Raw genomic sequence first — 9,109 nt, forward strand, 5'->3', positions numbered from 1 at the left:
TTAGGAGGTTGTTATAGAAATTGAGGTAAGAATCTCTCAGTAGAAAGGTAGAAATGGGAATGGGAAGGAGAGACAAGATAATTAAGACATGGTGGCAAAGGACTTCAGATTAACTGATTAGCATAAGATATCAGGAGAGGAGGAGTCAAAACCAGCTCATTTCCAAGTTTAGACATAAGATTCTCTGAAGGAGGTGCTATCTGGGGGGCATTAAGATAACGAATGCAACTTTGGGTATAGTCAGTTTGGGGTGCCATCAGGACAGAGAGGCCAAATAGGTAGGTGGGAACAGGTGTGTAGTTCTGGAAAAAGGTACTGATGAGAATTAGAATTTGGAGAAAATTTGCCTAGCAAAGCCTGTGTTTCCCTTGATAAAAAAGTAGAGAGAGAAGAGAGCCCAAATTCCTAAGCGATGGGAGGAAATAGGAAGAAGGCAAAAACAGATGCGGGAAAATGAACATGTTCCATGTCCTTGATGCTTTATATTACTGTGTAAGATACATTATGAACACGCATGTGTTTGTATGCATTATCACAATGCATTCGTTCCTGGAAGACAACCAAGTAAACAGACGTGGATATGTTTGTGCTTACATCTGAATTTCAACTGAGAAAGACTTAGATATTACCTGTACTTTTTCTGTCTTCTGACCAACTACTCCAAGTGTGGTCAGTGATTTGAGAAATGGGAAACAGGAGAAAAGCCACTCAAACAAAAATCTGATGAACTCTTATTTGGATGAGCACTTCTAAACATCTTTGATTATCAAATGGATTTCATTTATTCAGCTCCTAGTAAGTGCTCTCAACGTTTGATATTACTTTGCAAACGTTATGAAAACCCTAAAACGTAAGTAAGTGATGTTTTTCCTGTTTTATAACTGAAGTAAATAAAGGGTTTTTGTTTTTCACTGGGTCTCTAGCTAGAAAACAGGAGAGCTAGAATTCTAACCTACTAGGATTCAAAGCCCATATACATACACTTAATGGAATGATAATTTTTTAAAAACTTTAATTGATACATCATGATTTAGTTACTTAAAATGTAGAGGAAGACAGTCCTTGCCCAGAGAAAAATATCTCCCGATCTTGAGCTGAGTTTCTAAGTTATGACACCAACACATCCTACAGCATTTATATTAAAGGAGTGGAAAATCCCCACCCCCATCTCCCCCATGAAAGAGTTCAACCCAAGTCAATGCAAGAAAGGAGTGGAATGGTTATTTCTTTTTAATAAAGATACGAGATATACTGACAATAATTAATCACTTTTTAAGCCTTGGATTGAATTTAATTTAACTTATGTTTTTCATTAAATTTTTAAAAAGAGAAAAAGCCGCACAGGCTCTACTTCCTTACATTGCATATGCTGTGTTTGTTCCTCGTGAACAGGATGCACTTAGTACCCAGAAGTCTCAAATAACCCCCAACTGAGATAAACCCAAGGTTGTAGAGATAAGTATATCTTCTGATATCATAGCTACCATGGATGTTAAATTTATGTTTGAGTTGAAGATGATCTTGCCAGAAATGACCTTTTTGCATTTGTGACTTGGAAAGCCCTCCAGTGTAAGCAATATCAATCATACTCTTGGGAAACTGTACCTTATGGTAAATATTTAGGATGGGAAGATAGAGTCTTGATTTTCGGGTGAGAAAACAGTTCTTGACAAAGAATAATTGCTTCAGTGAAGGACAAATCATTAGCCAATGATAGTTTCAAAGAAATTTCCTGAAAAGACCAGACATACTGACTTTTCTCTAATTCTATGCTCATTAAGCACTCCTCTAATATGTAGTTTAGAGTCCTGAGTAAATACGGTCACTGAAAAGTAGGTGCCTTCTCTGGATGACATATCTTAGATTTAGGAATGGGTGTGTTAATTAATGTGTTGCAGTTCTTTTTTTCTTTTTTTAAGGATTTTATTTATTTATTTGACAAAGAGAGACAGCCAGCCAGAGAGGGAACACAAGCAGGGGGAGTGGGAGAGGAAGAAGCAGGCTCATAGCGGAGGAGCCCGATGCGGGGCTCGATCCCATAACGCCGGGATCACGCCGTGAGCCGAAGGCAGACGCTTAACCGCTGTGCCACCCAGGCGCCCCTGTGTTGCAGTTCTGATTGACAGTCTCTGTGACTTTGGTTGGTGTGAGCTGGCGCACAGGTTCTGATCATCCTGGCCTAATTAATGAAGTGAGGATTTGGGTTTTGTTTTTTTACTAGAAAAATCACTTCAGTATTTTTGGAAGAATAATTTACATTTTCAGGAATTTCAACAGTGCAGAAGAAGAAAATTCAAAAAGTACCTCAGCTCTCACCACTCATAAATAACATCAGGTGAACATCTTTCTCTGTACATTTGCAGGTAGATACAGTTATTTTAATGCGATCATTCTATGCAGGCTATATCAAGGTTAGTCAACTTAATTTTACTCAGATATAAGAAAAATAAACTTAAATGCAACTGAAGACATTGCTAAAATCCAAATGTTATTAATTTTAATGTAGTCTATTAATCTATATTTAGATCCATCTTTAGATTTGCCTTGAATCTAGATCTAAACCTTTTTTCCTAAAAGAGATATTCTTTCCTAAAAGATTCCTCTGCAAATAATGAATCATGGAACATTACATCAAAAACTAAGGATGTACTGTGTGGTGACTAACATAACATAATAAAAAATTATTATAAAAAAATATAAAAGATTCCTCTGCAAGAAACTTCTGGTTCTGAACTAAAACATTTGTCAATTTAGAAAAACCTACATGAGGTCTTCTAAAGATGAGCGAACAAAAAAAGCTTCCGCGATCTTTGTTGCAGGGGAAACTTGAGCATAAGTCATAGAGAGAGACCTTGGGACTTGAATGGCTTTCTCCACTAGCGTTGGCCTCTGCTTCACTCCGTTACTCACACAGAAGTTATTCCCCAGTCTTTTAAGAGACAGTAAGTCACCAAAAGATAATGAACACTTTCTCAAAACCACTGAATCTTTTTAACTATAAAGTGAACAAAATATTATGAGTGAGAGAGATTCTTCTTCAAGGCTTTTCAAACTTAAGCAGGTAATCCAGATTTCCTGGAAAGCTTGTTAAAATACAGATAAGTCTGCATTTATTTCTATAGGCCTAGTGTGGGGGTTGACACTTGGCATTTCTACCAAGCTCCGTGCTTGTTACTGCTGAACCAGGGTCCACACGTTGAGTGTCCTGCCTTAGAATCACTTGCACTTAGAGTCACCTGGTGAAATTTTTAGAAACACCCTTGTCCAAACTCTACTCCCAGAGATTCTGATCTAGCTGGTTTGGGGTGGCCTCTAAACATGGAAGATTTAAAAAACACTCCAGAGATCCCAAAGTGCAGCTAGATCTGAAAACTACTGTTGTAAGGGTGAGAGATTATGAAAAATATTAAGAATATTTTCTTCCCTTCAGCGCTTTACGGATATTATTCCATCTTGTCTTGGCATCACAATTTTTTTTTTATCCCTTGTGGGTTATTTGCAATTTCTGCCTGGATGTCTGATGATGTTCTTGATTCTCCAAACTGAATCAGAATATGACTCACAATGGGTTGTCCCAGATCAAGATTTCCTGGAACATGGTATGTTCTTTCAAGGTTACACATTCAATTCTTTCCACATTTTTGGAAATTTCTTGGATTATATCTTAATTCTTACTCTTTCTGTTCCATATTTTTAAATTTTCTACTTCAGGAACACCAAATATCCTTGAGATCGTCTTTAGCTGTTCCAAATTTCTGGAGAGTTCGAGAATAACATGTGTCAATATTCTTCTATTTTCCTTCTGATTGCTTTAACCCATGAGTTTTTTTTTTTTTTCCCCCTAACTGCATTGGCTGTTGATGATTTTAGCAGTTTCTTCTAGGTCAGCAATTCTGTTTCTAGTGGTCTCACTTTTCTTCCTTGCTGTTTCTAATGAATTCATTCTGTAATGATATTATTTGGTCTCTAATTTTTGTTCTTAGGTCCACAATCACTCGTTACCTAATTCTGTGTTCAGGGATCAACAAACTTGTTTTGGTAAAAAGCTAGATACTAAATATTTTAGGCTTTGCAGGCCATGCAGTTTCTATTGCAAATACTTAACTCTGATGTTGTAGCATGAAAGAAGTTATAGACAATCTGCAAAAAAAAAAAAAAAAAAAAAAAGGCATCACTATGATCCAATAAAGCTTTATTTACAGGGGTGCCTGAGTGGCTCAATCAGTTAAGCATCTGCCTTTGTCTCAGGTCGTGATCCTGGGGTCCAGGAATTGAGGCCCCCATCGGGCTTTCTGCTCGGCAGGGAGTCTGCTTCTCCCTCTCCCTCTGCCTGCCTACTTGTGCTCTCTCTCTCTCTGTCAAATAAATAAATAAAATCTTAAAAAAGGAAAGCTTTATTTACAAACAGGTCACCAGCTGGTTCGTTCTCAGTAGCAGTACTATGTGTGGCACAGAGTGTTCTTTAATTGTTACATTGTTCCTTTCTTCCTCCTTAAGAACAGCTCTCAGTTCACTGCCCTTGGGGATAGTTCCCCAGCTTTCCTGGGAGGGGTACTTCCTCCATGTTCTCAAAGTACTTTGAGGCATATCATGGTCATCACCAGATTGACTTAATAATAACTATTTTTAAATTTGTTCACTATGTACAGGGCATTGTGCTAAATGCTTTTCTTTTATTATCTAATCAAATCATCCCAACAACCCAATTTTCAAGCCCTAGTCAACTCATTTGGCCTCCATTCCCCTGAGTGACTACGTACTTCTTTTCTCTTCAGATCACTAGTGCCTTTCCCCAACTTCTCTCACTCTTAGCTTATTACCGTTCTCCTTATTTCTTTGAGCAAATGGAAGCAATCAGAAGCGCAGTCTCTCATCTATGATGCTGCCTGGGTCTGTCCTCCTCCATTTGATCTCCATGCTCCTGAGAGCAGCATCCTCACTTGTGCACCGGACACATCTCTATCTGCTCTCACTGCAGCAACCGTATCCCCAAATCATCGAAATTTCTCCCCCGGGTCATTTCACCAGTATAGAAACTTGCTGCAAAATCTCCTGTCTTAAACGTACAAGTAAACCTCTTATGATCTGCCACTGTATTGCTTTGTTTCCCCTCACAGCAAAACTGTATCCCCCCATCATCCACGCCGTCTCCACATCACTGACCCCCTTTCCCTCTCCAACCTACTCTACAGTTAAGCTGTTGCCCCCACCATTCCACTCAAACAGCTCTTGTCAAGCTTTCTGGTAACCTCCATGTAGCCGTAGCCATAGCCAATGAAAATTCTCAGTCTTTATGTTCTTTGACCTATCAAGCAGCATTTGACACTATTGGTCTCACCCTCCTCCCTCAGGAAGGTTCCAGAACATCATTCTCTTTGAATCTGTCTCCCACCTTTCTAGCCACTTCTTCTCAGTCCCCTTAACAAAGTCATATATCTAGTAAAGTGGCATATCTGGGATTTGAACCCCCAAAGGCAGAAACTACTTCTTAGCAACTTCTGTGTTTGTAGTACCTGGCACTGTGCCCAGCACACAGTGTGAACTGAGAACCATATTTATTATTTTATGAGAAAGAACATCAGCACTGGAGGTCGGTTGGTGATGAGATGGTTCAAACCAGAGACACTGGACTCTCTAGTCGTAGGGGGAGAGAGGACCAACTAATCAAATTTCTGAGGGGTGGGTAACAAATGGGAGATCCAGACAGATGAGTGACAAACTGTGGTTAGCACTTGACAGAAGGAAGTTTGGTTTAGTCTGGCAGGCACTGTCCTCAAAGGCTAGCAGCATGGAGACCACTTCTTGGTCTTCAGTCAGGAACCCATTGTCTCAGGACATATTCTTAGGTAACAGACACTATGATGGAGATATGTGCCCAAGAAGTTCACTGGCAAGTGCTGCCAGAAACAGCACTGATGAGGGAGAGCAGGCAGAATGAGGGGCAGAGGAGTTGAAAAGCAATGCAGTGTCATTGAAACCTTCAGCCGATCTCACATGGAGCGGTGGAGCTGGAAAGGGCCTTCAGGACTGTACAACCCTGAAGCAAGGAGATTTCACTTTATAAACCTCACCCTTCTCCTCACTGATCAGTCATTGGATCAATGGATGTGAACGACGTTTGGCGAAGGGTGTCACCCTGGGCAAGGTGGCTGTCTTCTGCTGAGGGAAATTCCTGAAGAAGGATTTAGCCATGAGCACTGTCAGCCATGAACACCACCACCACCAGCAGCACCCCCAACAGGGGAGTGAGTACCGCAGTCCTAAAAGAGAGATCTGAGTGGTACAGTCCAGTATCCACTACCCCTTTCCCCAGAGACAACTGAAGTATCAGGTAGGGAATGAAGACAATCACCTAAGGAGAAGGGTTGACCACGCCAGGTAAGGCTCCTGCTAGGAGAATGTTCAAATGAAGAGACTTCATAGTCAATGTCAAGGAAGCAGATCATGAAGTACCCAGAGATAACCAACAGTGGAAAGCTGTTACCACCCTTATGGCTGAAGGGCTAACGGAGGAAAGTAGTTTACCTGAGCCCAGTGGGAGCTGAGCTGTAGAAAAACAATTGTCTGGCAGGCACCATAGTCATGAGGGATGCTAGAAGGTGCACCATGGGAGCAGGTAAGTCCCCCACCTCTTTTTACTACCACTCTCTACCTCCTGCCAGTGCCTCCCATCATTCAAATCCAGCTGAAAGTCATTTGGCAATGGAGTGTAGGTGAGGCATTCCACAGGAGTCAGCTTCTTGGTACAGAATAGGATGAACAGAGGGTGGATTTGGGGTAAGCAAATGGGGAACAACCAGCAAAGACCACAAGCTAAAAACAGGCCAGGGATTACAACCGGGGACAAAGGTCAACATGCTGCTCCACTCTGCCTTCCAGACTTTTCTATTGACCGAGAGTGAAGCTGACCTAGAGTCTGGGAGCAGGGCTGAGTTTTGGCTGGGTTCTCTGATGTGAGAATTGGATCTAAAGCATGGCAGTGGGGTTGAACAAAGGATGGTGGAAGGATAGAGGGACTGAGGGAAAGAAGGTATGGAGAGTAATGTAAAGCCCAAGAAATCAACAAACCCCACAGAATTCAGAAGCCATTTGACCTTGCCTCCACGCCCATCAAGCCCTGTTGTTTTTGCTTGGTCTCCAACTAGGGTCTCCAACCCAGGGATCAGATGGAGGACCAGATCTTCCTTCCAGATGCATTTGAACAAGTGAATGTGGGGAGGGAAGTTTGAATATACCATGTAGCCTGAAAAATCTGAGCTGTAGAGAGGGGGAGGGGGGACAGGAAAGCTTTAAAGTGAGGGAGTTGGACTGGATAGGGAGGGGGCTCCTGTGTGCAGCTGCAGTCTATCATTATAAAAATATTTACCAGCATCTCATAATGAACGCATATGAAGTCCAAATGATGGCAGCAAATATTTGTTCCTTTTCCTGCACAGTCAGCTTGAATCAGGCATCTGGGAATTCCTCTCCCTTTGGTCTCCTCCCTCTTTGTTTTTAGCCCCTCTACCCTACTGCTCCCCATCCCCATCTTGGCTCCCTCTTGGTACTGGGAGGTCAAGGCTCTGGAGATGACTTTTCCTGAGAAGATGAGAAGGTGTAGCTTGTAAACAGTCCTCTTTCGAGGTAGACTTTGTGTTTCCATTCATCATGGTGGAACACCTACAAGACAACCACGCATCTCTCCTGGTAAATGTGGCCACTCCCGTAACCCTGGTTTGATGTGTTATTCAGGTTAGGCTCTCTACCCACCGGAAGTGAGGCCAGGAAAGAAGGAAGGATGGGGTGAGGGTGACGAAAGCCCTGTTCTTCCATGCTGAGAATAGTAGTAATAACTATTATTCTAGCAGCTAATTATTGAGTAGAGGCTTATATATTGAGTGGCTGCTCTATGCTGGGTACATATTAGGTGCTGTGGTGGATTAAATGGGGTCTGCCCCCTCCCTCCTAAAGGCAGTCCATGTCCTAATCCCTGGAAGCTGTGAATATGACCTTATTTGGGAAAAGAGTCTTTGTAGATGCCATTAAGTGAAGGATCTTGAGATGAGATTATCCAGGATTATCCAAGTGGACCCTAAACCCAATGACAAATGTCCTTATAAAAGACACAAAGAGAGACACGGGAGAAGAGGGTGAGACCATGTGAAGATAGGAGCAGAGATTGGAGATGTGTGTCCACAAGGCAAGAATGGCCTGGAACTCCTGGAAGCTGTAAGAAGCAAGGAGGGATTCTCCCCTAGGGCCTTTGGAGTGAGGGTGGCCCTCTGATACCATGATTTTAATTTTCTGGCCTCCGAACTATGAAAGGATAAATTCTTGCTGTTTTAAATCACCCAGTTTGTGGTAATTTGTTTCAGTGGCCCTAGGAATCTAAACAAATGCTTTACATGCATCAATTCTAATCCCCACGATGACTGGCAAGGTGAAGGTATTGTTTTCTCATTTTATGGACAAAGAAATTGTCCGTTAGTAACTTACCCACTTTCCCACTGCTCATAACTCATGAGTGAGTCGTGATCCCAGGGTCCTGGGATTGGGCCCCGCATTGGACTCCCTGCTTGGAGAGCCTGCTTCTCCCTCTCCCTCTGCCTGCTGCTCCTCCTGCTGTGCTCTCTCTCTCTGTCAAATAAATAAATAAAATCTTAAAAAAAAATAAAGGTCAGTGGGCTTGGCTGGGATAGAGACCTGAGGCCACTGCCCTACTCCTGGAGAGAAGGTAGGCAGGCAAGCAACACTGGGATAGATGGTGTAGAGACAGTGATCTGAAGAATGCTTGGGGCACACAGCGGGGAGATTATTTGCTTTTCTTGGAGCATGTCCCTGAGAGGTAGTGTTCACAGAGATGCCTCTCCAGGGATAAAGGAGCCGGTAGGTGCCATTTCACTCCCCTGCCCTCCGCGTAGACGTAGAGCCACCTGTGGGAAGCAGCACAGTGCTGACACTGGCTGCCTAACCTGCTTACACCAAGTCCCACACCCCTGTGCTCTGGTGGTACTGCCCTTTTTAGTCAAGTTTGCCTCAGTCTCAGGACGTCAGGCCTCTCCCCCAGAAGACCAGCAGAAACCCCTGCCCACACCATATCTCCAGACCAGAAAGTTCTGCAGGGCCTCAG

This window comes from Ursus americanus, chromosome 9 (assembly GCF_024610735.1).
Source record: "Ursus americanus isolate L20-20 chromosome 9, mUrsAme1.1.p, whole genome shotgun sequence".
Classification (NCBI taxonomy): Eukaryota; Metazoa; Chordata; class Mammalia; order Carnivora; family Ursidae; genus Ursus; species Ursus americanus.